The sequence below is a fragment of the Panthera pardus genome, unplaced genomic scaffold (genome assembly GCF_024362965.1).
Source record: "Panthera pardus isolate Hobbes unplaced genomic scaffold, ASM2436296v1 HiC_scaffold_27, whole genome shotgun sequence".
Lineage (NCBI taxonomy): Eukaryota > Metazoa > Chordata > Mammalia > Carnivora > Felidae > Panthera > Panthera pardus.
In genome coordinates this window covers 63819387-63844318 of record NW_026526843.1, presented here as the reverse complement: position 1 = coordinate 63844318, position 24932 = coordinate 63819387, and the positions used below count along the sequence as shown (strand labels likewise).

At 36.8% G+C, this 24932-nt stretch overlaps 1 long non-coding RNA gene across 2 annotated transcripts in view; it reads right to left on the bottom strand.

The window, feature by feature from the left end:
* LOC109258956 (uncharacterized) overlaps positions 1-24718 on the bottom strand; it is a 107442-nt gene extending 82724 nt beyond the window's left edge. Inside the window, exons 1-2 of one of the 2 annotated variants that reach the window (XR_002076520.2) lie at positions 24448-24718; positions 16552-16652 (exon numbers count right to left, since the gene is read on the bottom strand). This is a non-coding gene — a long non-coding RNA (uncharacterized LOC109258956). The remainder of the gene's footprint in view (positions 1-16551; positions 16653-24447) is intronic. The other variant, XR_002076519.2, reaches the window with a different exon arrangement.
* Positions 24719-24932: the final 214 nt, after the last annotated feature.

The following is a 24932-nucleotide window of genomic DNA, read 5'->3' as shown; positions in this document are numbered from 1 at the left end:
ATGAAGTGATTGTAGAAAATGTTAGAGAAGCAACAGTTTGATATAAAAAAAATAACCTTTACCCCCTCCAATATAAAAAAATATATATATATGAAAAGGGAAAGTCCTGATGTCTTACATCATGGCTGGCACAAATGCTCTGTTATGTGCATGTCAGGAATGTGAATTGCTGGCTACCTGGTTTGGGGTTCTGTAATTATAAGTCCTCTGTTTATTTTTTTTTTTCAGCACAAACTCAGATTCCAAGGCCTAGAAAGAACCTCTACAAATTACAGTATACTGAATATTAGAGTTAGAAAAGAACTTGGATCTCATCTAATCTAATTGTCTCCATCCTAGGAATGAGGAAACTGAGGAAAATGGAGAAAAAACTTGACTAAATGTCACAAGCAAATTAGTGGCAGAGTCAAAACTAGAACGAAGATCTACTGGGGTAGTTCCTAAATATCAGTTCTTAATAAACATCACTGGTCCAAGGGAAATATGAAAAATACAAGGATTAGGTTGTGATTGTTTTATAAAGTTAAAATTTTTAACTTTTTAATTTTGACATTATGTACATTCTTTTTTGATGTTAAAATATCTCTTATTTTATGAAATGATGATAAGCACAGAGAATACTTGTTATTTTATGATGTCTTTAATTGGCAAAATAGTAAATTGGCAGTCCCATGTGAAGTCTGAACATTTTTTTGGAAAACATTTGGTGCATGAAAACTGTAAGTCTTCTACTACTAGAATAGTCTGATCCCCTGGCGTCAGGCAAGATATCATCACTCAATCCAAGGTCTCTTCTGACCCAAAAGGTTTTGTACCCACTGAATATGCCAGTGAAGTGTCACATAGTGAACAAAGTGTCAGAAAGAGACTGATTTGGCTGGGGTGTGGGGTGGAAGACAAACTAGAAAAAAATGCACATGGCAGAACATGGAGAAACAAACTGGTTTGTGATCAATGCATCATCCTGGTTTTTGTTATGGTAAATTCAAGTTATCATACTGCCCTGATTTAATAGGTAATAGCTTTTTCACTATATATATATATATATTTTTCATTTGTGATTAAATTCAAATTTTTATCATGAGGAAAAAAGACACACTCAATTTCTATGAGGTAGGTATATTGTGTAGAAGAAGCTAAGAGATGTTAACTGACTTGCCCAAGACAACTTGGTTCACATGGGATTGAGCCAGGACTAAAGCTTAGAATTTCATTCTAGATTCCATAATTATTCCTCTTGTCCACATTTCTATCCATTGTACATCTTAACTCAGTTTCTAGGTATGCCCCTTCAGCTGGCCAATGACATTGTGGTATGCATGATCTGTCCCCAAAGCGCCCAGCATCACCACTCTAGGTGTCAGGCCCAAGCAGCACGAGACCCCAGGGCCCAGAAGGATTAAAAGGTTACTGGGAATATAAAGGCCTCTGGCTCTTGGCTACTCACTAGTGTGATTTGTGAGGGATAGGTGGCCCAACAGCCTTATCACTGTAGCCAACCGTTGTTACCATTTCTAGCCAGATAAAGGCCAGAGGAGAGAACTGGTGTATCAAAATGGACACACAAGCATCATCATCATTATCAGTATTATCAAATTTTCAGTGATTCTCATTGAGATGATTTGACTTACGGATTACCTAAATACAATGTTTCATCCTAGCTATTACCTTCCACCACTAAATCAAGACCCAATCTGATAATCCAAACAGATTTTAACATCAACCTAGCCAAACAGTATTTTAAAGGTAGAGTAAATAATACTAACCAAAACTATCACATAATGTACTCCAAAGCCAAACCCAAATTTCTTTAATATTCCTGCCATTTGGAACTGTCACTGCTTGGGATTGCTGCTATTTAGGATTCCAGATGTTTAGGACACTATCTATGTACCCCTTTACATGGTCAGGAATCACATCTTTTTTAAACCAGACTGCCTTCTGGCTCCTGGTTAGGTTAGTGGTTACCAACTTCCAGGGCCCTGACTCAGCACAGTACCAGGAGGAACTACATTTTAGTCACTTAGCTGTGGCCCAGCCAGCAACTGCTTTCATTCACAATAAATCAACTTTGAAAGAGAAACCAGTATCTCTATCTGGACAGGCACACTCCAATATAGATCTCAGACCTGGCCCATCGATAACAGGTTTATCTCTAGACCCTGGGCTCAGGGGTTTTGGGTAAAACACCTTCCCAGACTCACATGGGAAAAGAGTTAATATGGTGGTAATGAGCCACTTAAATGCCTGTCTGCCTATGTTACAATAACATGTCTTTTTCAATCCTTCCAATGGCTCCCAAAGGGTGCTGTGGACAGCCGCATTTTGTGGGGACTTCTCCCACTCCATACACCTACACACAGAAAGCAAATCACTTCTTATCTCTCCCAAACTTTGATTTTTATAGTTATTGGGGCTTCCCCTTTCCTTTAAGTATTTTATTTTTGCTTTGGTTTTCTTTCTTTTGTGCTTTTTGTCATTTGGGATTTTTTCTTTTTATCTTTTTAGTGCTTGGGTATTTTTTCCCTTTGTTGTTTTTGCTGCTGCTGCTGGCGATGATGATGATGATGATGATCTCTGTCCTTTCCTTCATTTTCCCATTGTTTTTCCTTTTCTGTTGTATTTTGGGGAAATTTATTTTTTTGGAGGGATTGACTTTACTTTTATGTGTTTTCAGATTTTTTTTATGGGCTTTTTGATTTGTTTTGTTTGCTTTGTTGTTTTATGAGGTTTTTCTCTGGTTTATTAGTTTCTTTTTTGTTTGGGGTTTTAACTCTTTTTCCTGGGCTTTCTTTGCTTTTTTTTTTATTCCTCTCTTTTTGTATTTTTGTTTTCTATGCTTTCCCCCCTTTCTTTGGATTTGTGGTTTTGTTATGTTTTTATTTTTATTTGGGAGTTTTAAAGAAATTTATAATTTAGGATTTTTCTTCTTCTTTAAAGTTTTCCTTTTCTTCTGTACATTTAATTTAATTGTTTAATGTTTATTTATTTATTTTGAGAGAGATATTGAGCAAAGGAAGGGTGGAGAGAGAGGGAGGGAGAGAATCGCAATCAGGCTCTGTGCTGCCACCACATGACCTGAGCCAAAATCAAGAGTTGGACACAATAGACTGAGTCACCCAGGCACCCCTCTGTTTCTTTATTTAAAAAAATATATTTTTTTATCTCCTCTTTATTATTTAAATGCATTTTTCTTAATTTTTTGTCTCTCTTTTTTTTAACTTTTTAGTACTATTTTTACTTTGGAATCATTTTAGATTTACAGAAAACTCGCAAAGATAATACAAAAGGTTCCTATATACTCAATACCAAGTTTCCACTATATTGATAACTTTCATTAGTATGGTACATTTGTTACAATTAATGAACCAATTCTAATATGTTATTGTTAACTAAAGTCCATACTTTATTTAGATTTCCTTAGTTTTTACCTAATGTCTTTTTTTCTGTTTCAGCATTCAATACACAGTACTATATTACACTTTGTTGTCATATCTTCTTAGGCTCCTCTTGGCTTTGACAGTTTCTCAGACTTTCCTTGTTTTTGATGATCTTGAGGGTTCTGAGGTACTGGTCAGGTATTTCATAGAATTCTCCTTAATTGGGATTTTTCTAATGTTTTATTCATGATTAGATGTGGGTAATATGTTGGGAGGGAGACCACAAGTGAAGGGTTCTTCTCATCCCATAAAAAAGAGGGTACATACATGCTATCAACATGACTTACCACTACTTTTTTGGTCAGCCATAGATTTTTTTTTTAATATTTTTATTATTTATTTATTTATTTTTAGTTTCACATTTTTATTTAAATTCTAGTTGGTTAAATACACAGTATAATATTAGTTTCAGATGCAGAATTTAGTGATTCATCACTTACATAAAACACTCAGTGTTCATCACAGGTGCCCTCCTTAATACCCATCACCTGTTTAACCCATTCTCATGCCCACCTTCCCTCCAGCAACCTTCAGTTTATTCTCTATAGTTGAGTTTTCTTTTTTTTATGGTTTGCCTCTCCTTTTTTTCCCATATATTCATTTGTTTTGTTTCTTAAATTACACAAATGAGTGAAATCACGTGGTATTTGTCTTTCTCTGAATTATTTCACTTAGCATAATATTCTTTAGTTCCATCCACATCGTTGCAAATGGCAAGACTTCATGGCTGAGCAATATTACATTAGATGGATGGATAGATAGATATAGATGATATAGATATAGATATAGATAGATATATCACATCTTCTTTATAGATTAATCAGTTGATGGACATTTGAGCTCTTCCCATAATTTGACTGTTGTCAATAATGCTGCTGTAAACATCAGGGTGCAGGTATCCCTTCATATCAGTATTTTTGTGTCTTCAGGTAAATACCTAGTAGTGCAATTGCTGGATCATAGGGTAGTTCTATTTTAACTTTTTGAGGAACCTCCATTCTGTTTTCCAAAATAGCTGCACCAGTTTGTATTCCCACTAAGAGTGAAAGAGGGTCCCCATTTCTTCGCATCCTCGCCAACATCTATTGTTTCCTGTGTTGTTAATTTTAGCCATTCTCACAGGTGTGAGGTGATGTCTCATTGTAGTTTTGATTTACATTTCCCCAATGATCAGTGATGTTGAGCATGTTTTCATGTGCCTCTTAGTCATCTGTACGTATTCTTTGGAAAAATGTCTTCTGCCCATTTTGTAACTGGATTACTTGTTTTTTGGTTGTTGAGTTTGATAAGTTCTTAATATATTTTTGGATACTAACCCTTTATTAGATATGTCATTTGCAAATATCTTCTCCCATTCTAACAGTTGGCTTTTAGTTTTATTGATTGTTTCCTTCATTGGGCAGAAGCATTTTATCTTGATGAAGTCCTAATAGTTCATTTTTTGCTTTTGTTTCCCTTGCCTCTGGCGACGTGTCTAGTAAGAAGTTGCTACAGCTGAGGTCAAAGAGGTTGCTGTCTGTTTTCTCCTCTAGGATTTTGATGGTTTTCTGTCTCTCATTTAGGTCTTTCATTCATTTTGAATTTATTGTTGTGTATGGTGTAGAAAAGAGGTCCAGTTTCATTCTTCAGGATGTTACTGTCCAATTTTCCCCCACCATTTGTTGAAGAGACTTTTTATCCATTGGATATTTTTTCCTGCTTGTCAAAGATCAGTTAACCATATAGTTGTGTGTCCATTTCTGTGTTATATATTCTGTTCCATTGATCTGTGTGTCTGTTTTTGTGCCAGTATCATACTGTCTTTATCACTACAGCTTTGTTATATACCTTGCAATCAGAAATTATGATGCATCCAGCTTTGTTTTTCTTTTTCAAGACTGCTTTGGCTATTTGGGGACATTTGTGGTTCCACACAAAACTTTCAATTGTTTGTTCTAGCTCTGTGCAAAACTCTGGTGGTATCTTGACAGGGATTCCATTACATGTGTAGATTACTTTCAGAAATATAGACATTTTAACAGTATTTGTTCTTCCAATCCATGAGCATAGAATGCTTTTCCATTTCTTTGTGTCATCTTCAATTTCTTTCACAAGTGTTCTATAGTTTTCAGAATACAGGTCTTTTACCTCCTTGGTTAGGTTTATTCCTAGGTATCTTATGATTTTGGGGGCAATTGTAAATGGGACCGATTCCTTGATTTCTCTTTCTGTTGTTTTATTATCGGTATATATAAATGCAACAGATTTCTATACATTGATTTTTGTATCTTGCAACTTAACGGAATTTGTGTGTCAGTTCTAGCAATTTTTTGCTGGAGTCTTTTGGGTTTTCTATATAGAGTACCATGTCATCTGTGAATAGTGCAAGTTTAACTTTTTCCTTGGCAATATGGATGCCTTTTATTTCTTTTTGTTGTCTGATTGCTGAGGCTAGGACTTCCAGTACAATGTTAAATAACAGTAGTGATAGTGGATATCCTGGTCTTGTTCCTGATCGTTGAGGAAAAGGTTGCAGTTTTTCCCCATTGAGGATGATATTAGGTGTGTGTTTTTCACATATGGGCTTTATGATTTTGAGGTATGTTCCCTCTGTCCCTACTTTGTTGAGGGTTTTTATCAAAAATGGATGCTGTACTTTGTTAAATGCTTTTTCTGCATTTTTGAAAGGTTCGTATGGTTCTTATCCTTTCTTTTATTAATGTGATGTATTATGTTGTTTGATTTGTGAATATTAAGCTATCCTTGCAACCCAGGAACAAATCCCACTTGATCATGGTGAATGATCCTTTTTGTGTACTGTTGTATTTGATTTGCTAGTATTTTGTTGAGAATTTTTACATACATATTCATCAGAAATATTGGCCTATAGTCTTCTTCTTTAGTGGGGTCTTTGGCTGGTTTTGGAATCAAGGTAATTCTGGCCTCATAGAATGAGTTTAGTTTCCTTTCCATTTCTATTTTTTGATACAGTTTGAGAAGAAAAGTTATTAACTCTTCTTTAAATGTTTGGTAGAATTCCCCTGGGAAGCCACCTGGCCCTGGACTTTTGTTTTCTGGGAGATTTTTGACTATTCATTCAATTCCTTTGCTGGCTATTGGACTGTTTAAGTTTTCTATTTGTTCTTCTTTCAGCTTTGGTACTTTATATGTTCCTAGGAATTCATCCATTTGTTGCCATATAATTTCTCATAATATCCTCTTATAATTGCTATATTTCTGTGGTGTTGGTTTTAATTTCTCCTCTCTCATTCATGATTTCATTTATTTGAGTCCTTTCTCTTTTCTTTTTGATAAGTCTGATGAGAGTTTATCAATTTTATTAATTCCTTCAAAGAACTCGCTCCTGGTTTCATTGATCTTTTGTACTGTTTGTTGTTGTTGTTTCTATATCATTTATTTCTGCTCTATTCTTTATTATTTCCCTTCTGCTGGCTTCAAGCTTCATTTGTTGTTGTTTTTTTTTTTTTTTTTTTTTTTTTTTTTTTTTTTTTTTTTGCTAGCTCATTTAGGTATAAGGTTAGGTTGTGTATTCAAAATTTTTCTTGAAGAAGGTTTATTTGGGAAAATTATAGCTGAAAACTTCCCTAATTTGGGGAAGGAAACAGACTTTAGTATCCAGGAGGCACAAAGAACTCTCATCAAAGTCAACAAAAGTAGTTCAACAGCAAGTCATATCATAGTTAAATTTGCAAAATATAGAAATAAAGAAAAAATCTTAAAAGCAGAAAGACAAAAAAACTCCCTAAGTTGCAAAGGAAGACAAGTAAGGTTAGCAGCAGATCTCTCCAAAGAAACTTGGCAGGCAAGAAAGGAGTGGCATGATATATTCAACATGCTGAATGGGAAAAGCATGCAGACAAGAATACTCTATCCTGCATGGTTAGAATAGAAGGAAAGATAGAGTTTCCCAGACAAACAAAAAGATTTTGTGACCACTAAATGTGCCCTGCAAGAAATATTAAAGGGAACTCTGTGAGTGGGAAAAAAAGACCAAAAGCAACTAAGACTAGAAAGGAGCAGAGAAATATCCAGAAACAATGACAAAACAATGAATAAAATGGTACTAAATTCATATCTATGAATAATTACTCTGAGTGTTAATGGACTAAATAATCCAATCAAAAGACATAGGGCTTCAGAATGGAAAAAAAGGAAAACAAGACCCATCTATAAGTTGCCTATAGGGACTCATTTTAGACCTAAAGGCACATGCAAATTGAAAGTGAGGGGATGGAGAAATATTTACCATGTAAATGGAAGTCAAAAGAAAGCCAGAGTAACAGTACTTATATCAGACAAACAAGATTTTAAACCAAAGACTGTAACAAGAGATGATGTAGAGCACTATATCATAATTAAGGGGACTATCCAATAAGAATATCTAACAATTGTAAATATTTATGCTCCCACCTTAAAAACACCCAAATATATAAAACAATAACGAACATAAATGAACTCATTGATAAAAATGCAATAATAGTAGAGGACTTTAACACCCCACTTACAGTAATGGATAGATCATTTAAAGAAAAAATCAACAAGAAAAAAAAATGGCTTTGAATAACACAGTGGACCAGAGGGACTTAACAGATATATTCAGAACATTTCATCCTTCAGCAGCAGAATACACATTCTTCTCAAGTGCACATGAGACATTCTCTAAAATAGATCACATACTATGTCACAAATCAGGCCTCAACAAGTGCAAAAAGATCGAGATCATAGCATGCATATTTTCTGATCACAACGCTATGAAACATGAAGTCAATCACAAGAAAAAAATTGTAAAGGCAACAAATACATGGAGGCTAAAGAACATCCCACTAAAGAATTAATGGCCCAACCAAGAAATTAAAGAATAAATTAAAAAAATACATGGAAATAAATGATAATGAAAACACAATGGTCCAAAACCTTTGTGATAGAGCAAATACAGTCATAAGAAGGAACTATATAGCAATAGAGGATTTATCACTATTGATGTTAACCTCAAATATCTGGCCAAGATGTGTTTGCCAAGATACTCCACTATAAAATTACTTTTTACCCTCTTCCAAACTGTACTTTTTGAAATCAACTAATTAAGTTTAGTCTATATTTAGAATAGAAAAGATTAAGCTGTACCTCCTGGGGGTGGGGGGCAGGTCTCCAAATAAATGATTTAGAATCCAGTTTGTGTTATCGATTTTGTTGCTCCAATTGTTTCAGTTTTGGCTAATGGACATTCTTTCACGATTGTTCCTGTGTTTTTTTGACATTCTCTCTTCTTTTTTTTTCACTTGTTTAACTTTTGAAAATTAATTCCTCCTCCCTTTTCTTTTAAATTTCTTTCAGTTTCCTTTTTTTCATTCCTATTGTCTTTCTACTCTCATTTTCCCTTCCCTCTTTTCTCTTCTCTGTTAGCTTTAAGTATTTTCTCTTTTCCTCCTTTTTTCCCTTTTTTCTTTTCCACTTATGTTTTGAAAATAATTTTCTCCTTCCCAATATTTTTATCTTTTTTTCCTTTTTACATACCATTCTGTTAATTAAAAATTCTAAATACATTCTGCATGATGATGAATTCACTGTAACTATAAAACAATATAAGGGGAGGGGCGCTTGGGTGGTTCAGTTCGTTGAGCATCGACTTCGGCTCAGGTCATGATCTCGCGGTCTGTGAGTTCGAGCCCCGCCTCAGGCTCTGTGCTGACAACTCAGAGCCCGGAGCCTGTTTCAGATTCTGTATCTCCCTCTCTCTCTGCCCCTCCCCTACTCATGCTCTGTCTCTCTCTCTCTCTGTCAAAAATAAATAAACATAAAAAATTTAAAACAATATATAAGGGGCAAAAAGAAAAAAATATACTCTCACTTCTTCCCTCTTAGCCTTACTGCCAATGTCCTTGGGCATCTGTGAGATTTTATAGCTCCCCTGTAAATCTTTGTGCTACCTCACAAGAATGACCAGAAGACTCTGTGTGGCAATTCCAGAGGGTCTACTAGCTTTCTTGAGAATTCTATTCCTCCAAAAGTCATATTCATTAAACTGAAGATTAGTTGGAATACAAAAGCAGTTAGTAAATCATTTAATGTCTTTCTTACATACAACTATCCACATTAAAATCACTTTGGCTGGCTATGAGTAGAGGAGAAATGTTTTATGAAGTCCTTACCTAAGATCTAGTTCCTAGCATCAGGAGAGTGTGTATACGTATATGCATGTATTCCTGTGCTCTCTGTCCCCAAACTCAGGGAGTTATTGGGAACCACGGTAAGAAGTGAGTGGAAAACTAGGGAACGTAGGGAAAAAGACCTTTTAGAAAGGAGATATTCATGTACATAGAAGGTACCAGGAAGACACTGGAAGCTACACAACTCAGGACCAAGAACACAAGTGTCCTAGTCGAAGGCCCCATTCTGTCTTCACACTCTCATCTTAACTGTTTACTCTCTGTTTAGGTATGTTTTCTGGGACTCTGACATTCCAAGCTTAACCCCAAGTGCAGCCAAATTGGCAGATGAAGCTGGGTCCCCAAATTCCTTTGTTTTCTTGCACTCCAGTTTCTCAGAGTGAAAATGGAAGTGGCAATCCACCTTTCCTGACAAGTTCTGACAAGTTAGGCAGTTAAGAGTTTATTTCAGGCATAATCCTGCATGGGAGCTAGGGATGAGGGAGAGAAGAATGAGGTGAATTAGATGACCTTTAAAGCCTTCTTTTAATAATGTGACTCAGTCATCTGAGGGCTTTTCCAGCTGTCAATTGAGGTTGACACCAGGGGCCAAGCAGACTCTGTGAGCTAGGATAAAGCTGGATCACTTTTGAAGCTAGGGAGAGGAAAGAACATCATTATAGATCCTACCAGAGCTTTCTACAGTTCCCTTTCATTATCATGCCATCTGTTTAGAAGAGAAGCCAGAGACAATTCCATTAAAATCCTGTCACATCCTTCCAAGCAAGGGATTCCTTCCAACCCAGCCTGATTTTTAATGGTGTTCCAGCTCTAGGGCCTTAACCTGAAGCAATTTGCTGACTAGTAGATCCATTCCACAGTGTCAGAGAGCTGCTCTTCCTATCTTCCTATATATCAGCCAAGGTCTTGAGACCATGTGACTTATCTTCCTTAAGGATAATATTAATTTTCACCAAGAAAAAAAAAAGAAAGTGGTTAATAAAAATCAGGCACTTAAGGTAAGAAGGACAGAGTTTTGCCTTAGGGTAAAGCATAAGGGTTTCATTTTCCCAGAATTCTCAGCCTGATTCTGAGGTCATCAGCAAGTACTTTGGGGGCAGTATAAATACATGAGGTGAAGCCTTTAACCTGGGACCTGGAGCCAGAAGAAATCCACTAGTTCAAGAGCACAGTGGCTTTAAGTGTTCTGTATGTTGGAGGCCTTTTCAACAATGGGGCTGTAATCTACATAGTTACCAGATTGAGCAAACCAGCTCTGGGCAGTAACTTCAAGAGGGTAAAAGTAATGTTGAGGTGTGGTGGGGGATGGTACAAGAGTATCAAGGGAAGCTCCAGGAGAATGATAAACTTTCTGTTTTGTTGGTCTTTTCCTTGTCTATGGCTGGTAAAGGATCACTGTTTATAGGCTAAAGGGGGACATTAGAAAGACCTCCACCCAAACATCAGCTTCTTTAGGACCAGATATTTCACTGTTAATGTTAACAACATCTATGGTTAAAACAATGTGAATTCCCTGAGATGCCTCTGGGGGGATAAAAAAGTACACTCAATCTCTGACACCATAATTCCTAATGAAGGTGTAAAAAGAGGGCCAAGAGGGAGGATTGTCCTTTGGAATGTGAAATATTTGCTTTAAGTAAACCAAAGACTTTAGAGATCATTTAATTCACCTTTAAATTTAACTATAATAAAGAGTTCCTTCAGGCTAACAATTAAAAATGAGGCTGAGGATTTGGATTGGAAATAGAGACAGGCTCTGGGTTGTTTAGGGGGATTGAACCAGGAAAATATTTTCATTTTAAGGGGGTTTGGTATATGACTTTGAAGCGTAGAAAAAAAATAGCACTGAGAAAAGTGAAGGGTCACAGGCAAAACTAGGCCAGTGTATATGGGGCAAGAGTGTGTTGAGGTCTAAAATTAAAAAAAAATAATAATTTTTAATGAATTCCAAGGGTGTAGAGAACTCTTTTGAATGGCTAGAGAGCTACATAATGGTTTTCTTTAGTTTATGCCCTCAGGCTAATTGATATAGAATGTTTATATTAAAGGAAACACCCAGTAGACTTCAGATCTAGTTATACCCCCATTCAAATAAAGGTATAAGTAGGAATGGTGGCAAATGTCTATATTTTTCTGTATGTGTAATATAAAATATAAAATGTATACTTTTGAGGTTTGTTATGGAACTATTTTAAATATCATAAGATACAATAAGCCCTCTTAGGAAAAAAACGGCAAATATTGCAGCAGCAAGTTTTTTCCTATTATATTTATTTCCCCTACTCTAAAGTAAAGGAGGAAATGGAATTTTCAGAAGAGTATTTGGAAAGTTATTCTCTTTTATTATCTGTGTTTTTTGTATTATTTTTAGTTTCAAAAGGATAATCCATGCACACGGTAAACATGTACACAGTAATACATGCACAGAGTTAACCTCACTAGAGGGAAACACTGTTAAAAGCTCCTGTGTCACCTTCCAGAAATAATCTACATATTTACAAGCATATATATGTATATATATACATATATATATATATATATATATATATATATATATATATATTATAATTTTAGATGTTATAAAAACTTCTGGGGTGCCTGGGTGGTTCAGCTGTTTAAGCGTCCGACTTTAAGTTTTGGCTCAGGTCATGATATCATGGTTCGTGGGTTCAAGCTCCACATTGGGCTCCATGCTGACAGTGCAGAGCAGGCTTGGGATTCTCTCCCTCCCTCCCTCTCTCTCTCTCTTTCTTCTCTCTGCTCTTCTTCTGCTCCCTCTCTCTCTCTCTCAAAATAAATAAATAAACTTTAAAAAAAACTTCTGTGAAGGCTTCTATCTGTCAGGTTTGCTTCAGAGCAACACCTGATTCCCACAGCATGGTCTAAACTATGTAGCCAAAACTATCTCTAAAGATTCAGCCAAGCAGCAGTCTCTATATTGTTCTCTATGTGTTATACCCCCATTCAAATAAAGGTATAGGTAGGAGTGGTGACAAATGTCTATATTTTTCTCTATGTGTAATATAAAATATAGAATATATACCCAGGACCCAAGTTACCACAGTAGGGGTAGAGTGGGAATAAATCCTTGGATAACAATGTGTACTTCTTTTAGGAAAATTGGGATATTAGTACCTCTCTCACAGGATTGTTGTAATTCCTAAAAAAAAAATAATATGCATAAAGTGCTTAAAACAGTGCCTACTATAGAGTAAGTGCTATATAAGTGTTAGCTGCTGTCATCATTTGTATTGCTGTTTGCTGTTGTTACTTAAGATAGCCTGGGGCTTCTTGAAGCCATTCCCTATTTTCTCTGGGTTTTCCTTTCAGGTACCTCCAAAGTTGGGAACCTCTACATTGTTACTACTCTCCCTCTGGGATGCTTCTCTCACCAGGATCTAAACTCTGGAATCAATTGGTAACCAAAACTACTTCAAAAGCTCTTCTGGACACAAGTAAAACCTAGCTTCACTACCTAATGTTCCCCTCATGGCATCAAGGAGATAAACTTTTATATGTTATTACTCATTACTGTTTTCCTAAAGAACAGTATGGGAAATGGAATGGACAGACTGGCAGCTACCACATTTTCCGAGAAATTACTCAGCCCAGAACATACTGCTTGCATCTCTTTTGTCTGATTTAGTTCCTCCTCATTCCTACACCTCTCACTGCTTCTGAGGAATTCCACATTACTGGCTAGCCACAAACACTACACTGGTTTACCCTGCAGGCTAGACCTTTAGGAAGCTGGTACTGCTGGGACAGGTTGGACTCCACAGTCACAGGTCAAATATCTGAATCCTAAGTCTGCTATCTCATTCCCTTAGAAGCCCTTTGAGGATGGGAAGCCAAACTCAAAGATACTCAGTACATCTTCTCTCACTTATCTCTTTATCTAGAATGGTAAGTGAATGACAAGTGAAACACTCACTAGCTTTCTCTTACTAGTTAGTCTTGTTACTGGCATCTGCCTACTTCCTGGTTTCTCCCAGAAATAAATTGAATGTTTGGCTCCTGATGCAAGTTTTTGTTTCATCATGGAGGGACTTTAACATCCATGAAGATAAACCACAGACTACTACTTTCTTGGCTCAATTCCAGTGACCTTTCCCTGTTTTAGTTGTCAACAACCACAGTCTCATCCACGATCTTTTTACCACTCAGAACTGCTCCACCTCTAAAATCTTAAATTCATATATCCCAGTCACTAGGTGCTTATTTTTCACATTAAAGAATTTTTACTTCTTCATACCTATTACTGATATTCATTGGTCCCCTATTTGCTCCCAGCGTATTGGTCCCCTTCAGCCTAATTTTCTTCCCTGACCGACCTGACCCTAAAAACCATTATTTCAACCACTACCTTTTTCATTCTCTTAAGTTACAATATTTTGACTTAGTGTCACCCAAAAATTCATGGTCTCTGGCTTCAGAAAAATTCTCAGTGCCACACAACAATTTTTCCAAGAATTCTTGATGAGCTTTATCTCCCAACCCTTCCTATACCTTCCAATATGTCTTTTCATTAATCATTGCCCTTATTTCTGAATCTTCACTCCTTCCCTCTCTGCTATTTCTTTCTCCTCTATACAATATGTTCAGACCTCTCATTATTTAAGAAACAGTCCCTGAACCCTGTATCTCTGTTTGCTGCCTTCTGTCTCCTTTTCTTTCCAACCAATATTCTCAAAAGAACAGTCTACATTCACTGTCTTCACTTCCTCTGTCCATATTTACCCCTCAACACACTGCAAGCTGGTTCTGTTTCTGGAGTAGGTCACCTTCTACCCTTGTTTGTACCTCTGTCTAAAATCTCATCACTTTATTGCAACCACCACTAAACCTAAGCACCTCAAAAAGCAAGACCTTGTCTAACTTATCTACGTGGTCTCAGAGCCTAGCACAGTGCTTGATTGATAGGAGGTGCTCAATAAACGAATTATGTCACAAACACTTACTGAACACCTACTAGGAACCAAGCACTGTAGCGGTTCTGTTAGAATCCACACCACTTGGACTCTCATAACCCACCACCAGAATTATATTCAAGTATCTTCATTCTTACAGAAACTTTCTTCCTTTAGTGAATAACAAGTCAGTACATTTAATTAAGCCACACCACCCTTGTTGTATATTGTGCCTTACTCATAGTAATCATTTAACATTTGTTGAAGGAATGCCTGATCTCATCAGACCCAAGAGCTGCTATTGTAAATGGCCACAGAGGGCCTTCTTTGGGATCTGGTTCCATACAGAGATCTTTTTGGGTTTTTTTAAAAAATCACTTCTAAATAGTTCCCTATAAACACATTCATTTGCAACTCCATCTCAATATTGCTGATAGTTTGAGTAAGCTAATAGCCTTTTCCTTTATCTTCAACTTCTCTCCCTTTTGTCCAAGCTTCTTCCCCTCCACCTATAAACAGGTACAAAATTCAATCTTAGCCACAAATAAAGAAATACAAAAATTAGAAGCCCTCTTTTAACCCCAAAGTCTCACTTTACCCCAAAGCATTGCTTTCTCCACTTATCTTTTATAAAAGTAGTCTATATTTGCTAGCTCAAATTTCCTTTTTCCCACTGGCTTCTACATCAAATGGTCAGAAAGGATAAGATATGGGTTTGTCAGAGAAAAGCATCATAGACAAATAAGACCATATGACACAGGGGAAATTCTGAGATTAAAGTACAGGAGATGTAAATGTCTTGGGGGAGTATGAATTTTTTCTATGTTTTCTGTAGTCTGTTTCATAATTTTCTTCTTTTACACAGATAACACATGCATATGATACACAGTTTAGAGGATACAAAGGATACAAAGTGAAAAGTAAGTGTTTTTCCCACTCCTGCCCAGGCCCTCCCTTTGCAGGCAATCACTGTCAAAAGTTTTTTGTGTATCACTCCAGGAATAATCCATGCATTTACAGATATTTGCATAGATGGAGTCTCTATACACATGGTAAAAAAACAATAGTAATTGCCATGAGAAGGACGAACTGACAAGTACAGGAAGAGGTGTTAAAGAATTAGGAAATATGATCTTTCCTCCAAAATAGTCTTACTCCTCAGTCCCCACTCCCATTAGTACCCTTTCCATCCTCCCAAGTTGTCAAACCTCAAAGCTTCTGAGCATCTAACTTTGGCACAACCCTGTGAACTAAGCAGAGCCCTAACGGTTATCTGCAATTACAATTAATTTGATTAATAATTTCTCCACCCTTGCTACTGCTACATTCATTTTTACTTCCAAAATGTAAAGGGGCACCTGGGTGGCTCAGTCAGTTAGGCATCCGACATTGGCTCGGGTCATGATCTACAGTTTGTGAGCTTGAGCCTCGTGTCGGGCCCTGTGCTGACAGCTCAGGGCCTAGAGCCTGCTTTGGAGTCTGTGTCTCCTCTCTCTGCCCCTCCCCTGTTTTAACTCTGTCTCTCTCTTCTCAAAAATTAATAAACATTGAAAAAAAATTAATGTAAATTACATACATCCATTCCTCGCTACCTCCACTATCTCACCCTCCTTTAGGCCCTTATTACTTGTCATTTGTAAAATTGGAATAATTTCCTACCTTATGGGGTTAAGTATACTCATTAAAATCAAACAAGATAAGAGGCGCCTGGGTGGCTCAGTCGGTTAAGCGTCTGACTTCAGCTCAGGTCACGATCTCGCAGTCCATGAGTTCGAGCCCCGCGTTGGGCTCTGTGCTGATGGCTCAGAGCCTGGAGCCTGTTTCGGATTCTGTGTCTCCCTCTCTCTCTGACCCTCCCCCGTTCATGCTCTGTCTCTCTCTGTCTCAAAAATAAATAAATGTTAAAAAAATTAAAAAAAAAATCAAACAAGAAAGAACTGTAACACTACAACAAATTTTTGTTCTCAAGAAATATCTGTCCTCTTCTCTTTCTGTCCCCAATATCTCCCCATCTTTAATCCATTCTCTACATACCTGATTCATCAAAATGGTGTAGAATTCTTGATTTTTTCTCTGTGTCCATCCTCTATTGATCTCAACATCAAGGCATCAGAATATGATAATTCACCTGGAATCTGAGGAAAAGCACTAGAAAATTCTGGGTGCAGCCATACCAAAGGAAAATCACTCTCACTGTCTCTCAAAGGCATTGATTTTACAATCTATGGTAGCATCACTGACATTTAAAAGCTAAGAAAGTCAAGATCTGCCCTGCATTTTCTACCTAGAAAAATCCTGAATATCCTTATTACTCAGCTCAAATGTCACCTTCTTCTTGAAGCCTTCCAAGATCCTGCCCATAATAATATCCCGAATATTATAATATTATCCCGAATCTGAATGAATGCTTCTTTTCTCTGCATTACCAAAGATGGAGGGAGGGAAAGAAGAAGGGAAAGAAGGAAAGAGGGAGAGAAGTAGAATGAGGGAAAGGAAGAGAGAGTGGGAGAGAAAGATAAGATGAGCGAAGGGGGAGGGAAAGGATAAGAGAGGGAGTTCAACTTCTGTCCTTTCTTGGTCTGGTCCAGCCCAGTGATTGCCAGTTCCCATTCTAACAAAAAACCATTGTCCCACCTCCTAAAGTATGCCCAACTAAATAAGGTTAAAATGATGATTACCAGGCAGCAGGTAAAGAGATCCCTTCCTCCCCTAGTTTGTACGTACAAATTAAAGACACATAGACAAAAATATGCTTTACTTTTAAATAAACTTAATTATTTCCAGGTTAATTTAGCTTTCGTATATATAATTTCACCATAATTTAACTTTATCATATATTTCATAATATGCTCATATTGATTAAATCATGAACATTTTCACATTTCATTAACTTTCTTTAAAAATATTTTTAATAGTTTTATAGGTCTTCTATCCTGTTTCTATTCACAGTATATCCATTCCCTTATTCTTGGGCATTGTGATTCTTATTCCCATTCTCATTTTCACAAATGTCATACTGAAGATACATAAATCTTTATCTGAATCTCTATTTTCTCAGGAGAATTCTTAAAAGTTGAATTTCTGAATCATAAGATATAAAGATTTTTAGAGCTGTTGATATGTATCATTAAACTACTTCCCCAAATAACATATCAATTTAATCCACTGGCAATATACAAGAATGACTATCTCACTGCACTCTAACCAGCATACAGTATAATCTTTCCCATCTTTTTCTAATTTTATAGGCAACAAAAAATGACACACCATCATTGCTTCAATTTGATTTCTTTGGTTACTAGCAAAATGGAAGAGTTTTTTCAATAATGTTAATATATGTGGTTTATTTTCACTTTTCTGCAAATTACCTATGTATCTCCTTTGCCCATTTTTTTTGGCCTGGGATCTTGCTCTTTTTTCATTTTTATATATTTAGCATGTCATATAGTTATATAGTAATCATAATTATGTAATCATGTATCTCATTATTCACGGTAGTTATGTTTTATAAAGTCACTGCAAACACTAAATTAATAAATACTGAACCATTGTTCCTGGGGAAATACAGAATTAGGTTCCTGTGAGAATCAGCCACAACATTTTTGTCAATAAATCAATACATACATTGTTTATGTGTTTCTGTCTAAAGATACTTTATTTAATATGCATTGTTGATTCATTAACATTGAACGTACAGCCAACTGCGTTGTAACCCATACCTGAACTAAGCTTATCTGACATATGTGTTTTCTCTGTAAGGCACATCACAGCTTTTTTGTGCTCAGGAACACTACATAGCACTTCAGCACCACTTGGGGAGCATCTTAAACAGGAAAATCACCAAGAAAAAGCACAAAAATGTAAAAAATGTGGCACTAAATAGACTGTGAAAAGTACGCTTATTTACAATATGAGAGCTAAAATAAGAAGACAAGAATTACCTTGTTGGACCTCAGCTTGAAGACCTCAGGTTAAAACATGCATATCAGGCAATTGAAACGTTGCCACTCTGTATATATCAACAAATGACCACAAAAGTACCACAGGTATTGACTTTGGTGTGACAAATAAATTTTAGTGAGTAGATGAGTTCACAAATATAAAATCCACAAATGAGTATCAAATGCATTTGTCATATTTGTTGCAGTTTTCCAGTTTATTATTTGTATTTCAATGTTTTTCATGTTTTAGATTTAAAGAGGTTTTTGTTTTTATATGTGAAAAATATAACCTTTTCCTTTGTGACATCATATATTATTTTAAGCATATGCAAAGAGGAAATGATTCATTTATCTACATTTTCTTCTATTTTTAAGTCTTTAATATTTTGCATAAAACTGTTTATTATACCTGAAATTTATTTTGGTGGATGGTGTATTAAATTTTAGGGGGAGGTAAGAAGCCACCAATCACCAGTCAATGAACCTTACCTTTTGAGCCCTCTGTCACTCTAGCTCCCAATGAAATGCCTTTCTAAATACAGGTAAGCCAGTTCCAGAGTACCTAAGAAGCTTCAAAAAATGAAAAAGCAAGGGAAAAAAGTTTTACCTTTTGCACTAAATCCAAGAGTTGGATATCCAGAAATGAGATAGGGCTGGTGATATCCAACAACCACTTTGTGGCTGCATTCTGCAGTGAAGCAAGACCAGGCATGGAGCTAGATGCGAAGTCAATGCCAGGGACTAGAATGGTTCAAATGCAGCTCTCTTTATGCCATAGGACAATATTTCTCAGGGTACTGTCAAGGACAACCCGCATCAGAGTCATCAAGTGTATAGTGTATAAAACCAAAATATGATATATCCTCAAAAGGACAATTTGGCTGATGAAGAGTCTGGAATTCAAGACATTCAGAATTATCTTTGATCTAGGGATGGCAAGCCTAGAGAATTGAATAATTGTGATAACATGATTGTCAACCTCAAATAGTTACAGAGCCATCATGTGGGAAAAAAATCCCTCTGCCAGGCAATGTCATCCATGCATGTGGCTTTATTTACCTTCTCCTTGGCTGTTGATTCTCAAATCTGTATCTCCAGACGCAGTCATTCTCCTGAGATTCATTCAGCCCTTCCTTACTCTCTCCACCTGGACTCTCCACAAGCACCTCAAACTCCACATGGTTAAAATCAAACTATTATTATTCACATTTTCATAAATAATGAATCTGAGGCTCAAAGAAACTAAAGAATTTCCCATGGGTTCCAGTTAAAGGAATTAAATCCAACCTGTCTATGCTTATGCTCTTTCCACTTTTATGAATGCTGATTTCTATAATATTAGTGGGGAGGAAACCAGAACATTACATATCTATCTCATAGCTCTGAAACAGAGTAGCACATTTCATAGGAGAGTTGGTCATTTCTGAAAAACAAATCTGCTCTAAGCAGCTCTAATCCTATATTTGCTAAACTACATTTAAAAAAATAAGTTCCTGGCAATATCAGGGGCACAATTATTAAGTGGAACAAGTTTGAAAAGTCCCGTCCCCTCTCTGGACCACAGTTTTCTGTTCTTCAAAATAGATAGACTTCTCTGGACTTTGAAAATCTGTATGTCCCTTGACAGCTGTGCCATTATGCGAGTCTATGGAGGACAGTGTTCCATATAAGGTACAGACTTATGAATAAACAGTCATGCCATTTAGCCTGTGTAATAGCTCAGTTGCATTCCAACACTATCCTCCAGGACCTGCTGGACTAGAGACTGATCATATATCTTTATGATATTCTCATCTACTCCAGGCACCCAGCCCAGCATGACACACTTGTCCACACAGTTCTGACTTGCCTCTGGCAATATCAACTCTTTACTCAACTGGAGAAGCGATCAGGTAAAAAGTAGAAATTCTGTCACATCTTTCCCTACATAGGGTTCTGATATGCTCCCCCAATGTCACTCACTAGCTGCATGAACTTGGGAAAGTCACTTAACCTTTCTGAGCCTCCATTTTCTCATCTGTAAAAGAAATGCTAATAATACACAATTCACATGATTGTTGCAAGAATTAAGAAATAATGTGTGTAAAAGCGCCAGGAAAGTCATATACAAGATGCTTAGTAAATGCTTTATTCCTTCAGTGTCATACTTGGCTGAGCAACACCAGCTAACCCCAGGGTTTCCTTAGATTAACTGGTTATTATCACGGTTATCTGATACTTCTCATTTCTGATCACCAACCTCTCCATCAACCAGATGACATTCAAAAAATGCTCATGGCAATTGTCTCAATGCACTGAATTGTAGCAATTAAGGCTGCATTTGAGGTTTTATAGAAAAACTTAAATTCCTAATAAGTAGTCAGCTAGTTCCTGCTTAAAAGTTTCCAATGATAGGGAACTCATTCCCTTCCAACACAGCCCAATTCATCTTCAGTCAGCTCTGCCATAAACAACTTACACCTAACAATCCTATTTTTGTCCCTTGGGATCACATCATACAAATATAATCCTCTTTCTTATGACAACCTTGTAGATACTGGAAGACAGCAATCATGCCCCACTCCATCCTTCAAGCTTCTCTTTTTAACCTCTATTTTATCTTTGTACTAGGCACAAATACTTGAGGTGTGGTTCATTCAAACTTAGAAAAGAGTGGAATAAGTACCGCCTTCAATCTAGACTCTCTACTACTATTAATGTAGCCTGAGTTTGCACTAACTTCCCTGGAAGCCTTATCAAACATATACCCATCCTATAGAATTGCTGATTGTTTTAATTTTATTAAATTTATAAATAATGTCACATTTTTTCAAGTTAAAATTTTTGTTTTTTATCCATCTTTACATTCTAGTAAATTCTTCTTGGGTTCTTAGTTCTGGTATCCTTTTATTTTTATTTTTTAATGAAATTTATTGTCAAATTGGTTTCCATACAACACCCAGTGCTCATCCTAACAGGTGCCCTCCTCAATGCCCATCACTCACTTTCCCCTCCCTCCCACCTCCCCTCAACCTTCAGTTTATTCTCAGTTTTTAAGAGTCTCTTATTATTTGGCTCCCTCCCTTTCTTTTTTTCCCCCTTCCCATTCCCCATGGTCTTCTGTTAAGTTTCTCAGGATCCACATAAGAATGAAAACATATGGCCTGGTATCCAGTATATATACTTCCCCTCCCACTCCAGTTCTCTCTTAAAATTTGGTGAGCATACTTTTCTACATATCCATCAAATCATTAATTAAAATATTGAAACCAAGACAGCCAGGTACAGAGACCTACAGCTTACTACCAAGGATCTCTCTTTGCAATAGTGAATCTCAATCTTTTTCCTGCCTTCAACACACCTTAAGGCCCTTCCTACCACCCATTTACATCAATCACAGTAGCTCACAAAACATCATAAATACCCAAGGAGGGGCAGGCCTTCTAAGGGGAGTACTATAATGGGGGAAGGGCCTACATGGTTTGTAAAAACTTTCATCCGGGTGATTCTGTTAAACCCCTCAGAAAATGTGCCCTCATCCTCCCTTTCACATTTATAAAGAACTTCTCCTCCAGAGAAACATAGAATTAATTATCAGTGCCCTTTGTAAATGGTTTCCTTATCTGTATGATGGAGATAATTACACATAGATCATAAGGCTGTTGTCAGGATTAAATGACTAATGCATAAAGTACTTAGCACAATGCCTGGTATATAGTAAGTACTCAGTAAATAGTAATACTTAAAAAAAACTTGCAGATTCCAACTAAAGGAACACTGTTACAGTTCGTGTTTTCTCCATCTTGTTAACCAGGATGTCATAAAAATAAAAATCTTTGTCATGCATCTTGCTGTAATACATGTACACTGAAACTATCACATACACATCTATTAACCAAATTACCCTATTTAAAAAGGCCACATTTCCAAACCCACAAATCTGAGTGCAGGACGCAGCTCCCTAATGAAGCCAAAAATACACTGAAATTTAATGTTTTTTCCAACTCAAGCTCTACTGTTATGAATGTCAGAATCAGGACTTCCATATTCATGAAGGTCCACATTATTGCCCTTCCTGTTGCTTCTTTACCTGATCCTACTGTTTTCAGGGAGGGTGACAGAATCTGGGTGAAGTAATACAGGTTTGCTTTGAATTAAATAATTTCAAGATGTTTGTGGTTGAAAGACAGTTTGTTATAACCCACCAGGCCACATCTATCACCTATATCTCTGACATGATTCTTCCACCTCCTATCCCCCACCTTGTGTCACCACAGGTTATGATCATGTATACCACATCTCAGGGCTTCTGGTGGCCACAGGTACAAGATTCAGTAGGAAGTGAATCTGGAACCAGAGATATCTATGAGTCCGAAACACTGAAAGCCATTTTATGCCGTGGATTTTCCAAGTGTCACTTTAATGATCAACATATTATTATAAAAATAACAGTTTCTGATATCTATATGCACTTTCTAGTTTATAAAGCACTTCAATGAACAATTTCTCCTTAGCTCCTCATAACAGTACAATAGCTTCATCTGGGTATACATCATTGCTGACAATTAAAAAAAAACTGTCTTTATCAAACTAAATTATGTATTATTTTTCCTCACATACACAAAAATAACCTCTGCCACATAATTTAATCATACAAAAATGTTGAATGGCAGCTACTTTGCTCCAAGAAGCATTAAACTTTAAGGTTCTTTTTTTAGGAAAGATAATATTAACTTTATTTTACAAATGAAAAAAGTAAGTCTTTAGGGGGTTAAATAATTTGTTCAAGGTCCACATAGCAAATAGAAGAAATTGGATTCAAAACCTGGGTTATCTGACTCCAAATGTTCTGATATTTTATTTTACCTTGACATTTGGAAGTGCCATTCAACTGCTTTGATTAAAAAGGCCACCTTTCTTCCTGTCAAAAAATAGGCAATGGCTAACTGAATCCTTCTTCCTAAAAGACATCTTTCAAATTATAGGATTCTAAGCCAAATTCTTTCACAAAAGGATCAAATTCCCTCCCAGGCAGCTAAGTTCCTATGCCATTCTAATCCTCCCTTTTTTTACCTGATAGGTAAACAGCCATAGAGCCTCATTCATCTGCAGAAGAGATGTTGAGACATACTACACCAAACCAGAGCTCCAGCCCCACCCTCAATCTTGCAGCATTCTGTCACTCATCATCAAAGCATCTGGCCTCTTGCCACTGTCCCACTGCAGAAATTCTGCACAAATTAGAAATGCTAAAATCTATGAAAATTCCATTTTTCAGATTCCATTTGTTTTCAATCCCTACTGCAGTCCCCACAAAGGACAGAAGAAAAACCACCTGGGAGAAATCCAGACAACACAGGCCAATTTTTACTTCAGTCAACAACAATAAGGAGATAGATAACCAGTCTCACAGGCAAATATTAGATACTGTTCTCAACCTGCCACCTTCTCTTACATACCTCTCTGAAAAATTGCAAGTTATAGTAATCAACTCAATTCTAGTTAACTGATTCATTCATTTCATGATTTACCTACTGTAATTAGCTTTTTTCTTCAAGGTTTACCAATCCTTTCTTCTAACCTAAATAGGATCTCTAAATAGCTAAAAAGCATCATGACCATCCACAGTTAAAGGAGTGGGAAGGTTGTCATTTGTGGTTTAGAACTCTAGTAATTGCAAACTGAGATGAGGCCAAACACAAAGAATGGCCCCTGGGGCTGGCTTGCAGAACCAGGCATCACTGGGGCCACACACAACTCAGTCTCAGCTCTGCTGGATGGGGCTGCTAGATGGTATCAGCTTCCATACTGATTCCCAGACATACAAAGGCAGAGCCCAAGATCCTGCATTACCGCCTCAAAATGGCCTCTCACCTTTCAAAAAAATAGGTTTGGATGCAACTAATCCCCTTTGAGCCTTCCTCCACCAACCCGGGCTCCTGTATTTTCCTCTCTCATTTGATCTCTTTTATTTCCTAGTTCTCAGCCCATTTTCAACTTCTGTAAGTACCTGATTCCTTGCTTTGGCTCGAATCAGCATCATCTTCAGCCATCTTCCTGAGTCTACCAACCTCAGGCTCCAGCTCTGCAGAATTAGTTTGAACTGGTCAAAATAGATTTTAACTGGTCAGAACTGATTTTTCCTTTTCGAGGAAAGATTGAGTTGGTCATGAGTAAGTTCTGACCACTTTAAACCCATTTTGGCCAGTTTTATATTGTTAATTCAAGAACAAGCCACTGAAGGGATCAACTTGAATCAGGAATGAGATGAAGCAGTTTCAATCTGCTTAGAAGATCAGTGTGGGGTACAAAAAGGACCTGATGCTAAGGACCATACCATTTGTGCTGGTGATGCTAGAGGGGGGAATCAGAGAGGACCTAATAGTCTGTGAGGTAGGATCAAACCACTGTAGACCCCGGGGGAGGAGCTAAAAGAAACTGATGCTTAATGACGTAGGAACAAATTATTGGTGTGAGACAGGAGGAGAAAAGATA